The sequence below is a fragment of the Propithecus coquereli genome, unplaced genomic scaffold, assembly GCF_000956105.1.
Source record: "Propithecus coquereli isolate 6110/MARCELLA unplaced genomic scaffold, Pcoq_1.0 Scaffold196, whole genome shotgun sequence".
Lineage (NCBI taxonomy): Eukaryota > Metazoa > Chordata > Mammalia > Primates > Indriidae > Propithecus > Propithecus coquereli.
In genome coordinates this window covers 1869081-1870839 of record NW_012144522.1, presented here as the reverse complement: position 1 = coordinate 1870839, position 1759 = coordinate 1869081, and the positions used below count along the sequence as shown (strand labels likewise).

The 1759-nt window shown below is 38.6% G+C and overlaps 1 protein-coding gene across 1 annotated transcript in view; it reads left to right on the top strand.

Moving 5' to 3' along the window:
* LOC105809512 (zinc finger protein 665-like) overlaps positions 1-1759 on the top strand; it is a 26092-nt gene that overhangs the window by 10298 nt on the left and 14035 nt on the right. The gene's annotated exons all lie outside the window — the stretch shown is intronic.

Sequence of the window (1759 nt, the reverse complement as noted above, 5' to 3'; positions counted from 1 at the left end):
GCTGAGCATTTTTTCATAGGTGTATTGGCCATTAGTCTATTGTCTATTTAAAAGCTCTGTTCATGTCTTTTGCCCTCTTTTTAATGGGGTTGTTTGATTTTTTTTCTTGCTGGTTTGCTTGAGTTCTTTGTAATTTCTAGTGATTAGCCCTTTATCAGATGCATAGCATGCAAATATTTTCTCGCATTCTGTAGAGTGTCTATTCACTCTATTGTTTGCTTCCTTGGCTGTGCAGAACCTTCTTAATTTAATCAAGGCCCATTTATTATTTTTTGTTCTTGCTGTGATTGCAGTTGAGGTTGTCTTCTAAATTCTTTGCCTAGGCCAATGTCTAGAAGAGTTTTTCCAACATTTTTTCCTAGCAGTCTTATAGTTTCATGTCTTAGGTTTAAGTCTGTTATCCATCTTGAATTGATTTATGTGAGTGGTAAGAGGTGTAAGGATCCTGTTTCAATCTTCTACATGTGGCTGTACAATTTTCCCAGCACGATTTATGGAATAGGGATTCTTTTCCCCAATATATTATTGTCTGCTTTGTTAAAGATCAGATAGCTATAGGTGGAGGTTTTATGTGTGGGTTCTCTGTTCTGTTACATTGGTCTATGTCCCTGTTTTGTGCCAATACCATGCTGTTTTGGTTACTATAGCCTTGTAGTATAGCTTGAGGTCGGGTAAAGTGACGCCTCCTGATTTGTTCCTTTTGCTTAAGGTTGCTTTGGCTATTGAAGCTCTTTTCCAGTTCCCTATGAAGCGTAGAAGTATTTTTTCTAGATCTCCGAAAAATGACCTTGGCATTTTGATGGAGATTGCATTGAATCTGTACATCACTTTGGGTAGTATGGACATTTTAACAATGTTGATTCTGCCAATCCATGAGCATGATATGTATTTCCATTTGTTTCCATCCTCTGCAATTTCCTTCCTCAGTGATTCATAGTTCTCCTTATAGAGATCTTTCACCTCCTTGGTTAGATATATTCCTGGGTATTTCATTTTCTTTGTTGTTATTGTGAAAGGTATTGAGTCTTTGATTTGATTCTCAGCTTGATTGTTGTTGGTGTATAGAGATACTACTGATTTGTGTGCATTGATTTTGTAACCTGAGACTTTGCTGAATTTATTTATGAATTCCCGGAGTCTCTTGGCAGAATCTTTCGGGTTTTCTAGATATAAGATCATATCGTCCGCAAAGAGCGATAGTTTGACCTCCTTTTTTCCCATTTGGACACCTTTCGATTCCTTCTGTTGCCTGATTGCTCTGGGTAGGACTTCCAGCACTATGTTGAATTAAAGTGGTGACAGTGGGCATCCTTGTTTTGTTCTAGTTCCAAAACACCAGCTCACAGGTAGCTCCCGAATTGTGCTCCTCTATTTCACCACAAGTCCCCAAGGGAAGAAGGGAGGGCCTCGCTCTCCATGAAGACCTCAGCCTGAAATGCACACCTGCCATAGAGAAGCAGCTGTTGATGAGCTTGTGTTGTTTGAGGAAACTTGTTGGTATAATTGTCATAGGAATTGCCTAAAATAGTATTAAAATGATGGGAGAGTACTCAGCTTTGAGCCTAGGAGTAAACGGCACTGTGTGCATCCATTTTAAAAGGGTTACGAGGTTACATTAAAGGTTCCCTGTTAAAACAGGGAACTACTATTATCTCATCAATATACTGCTTTGAGAACAAAGGTTTTCAACATAGTAGGCACACTAGGCTGCAGGGAAAGTGATATCACCCAAGAGTTTCTTTTTTTTTTTTTTTTGAAA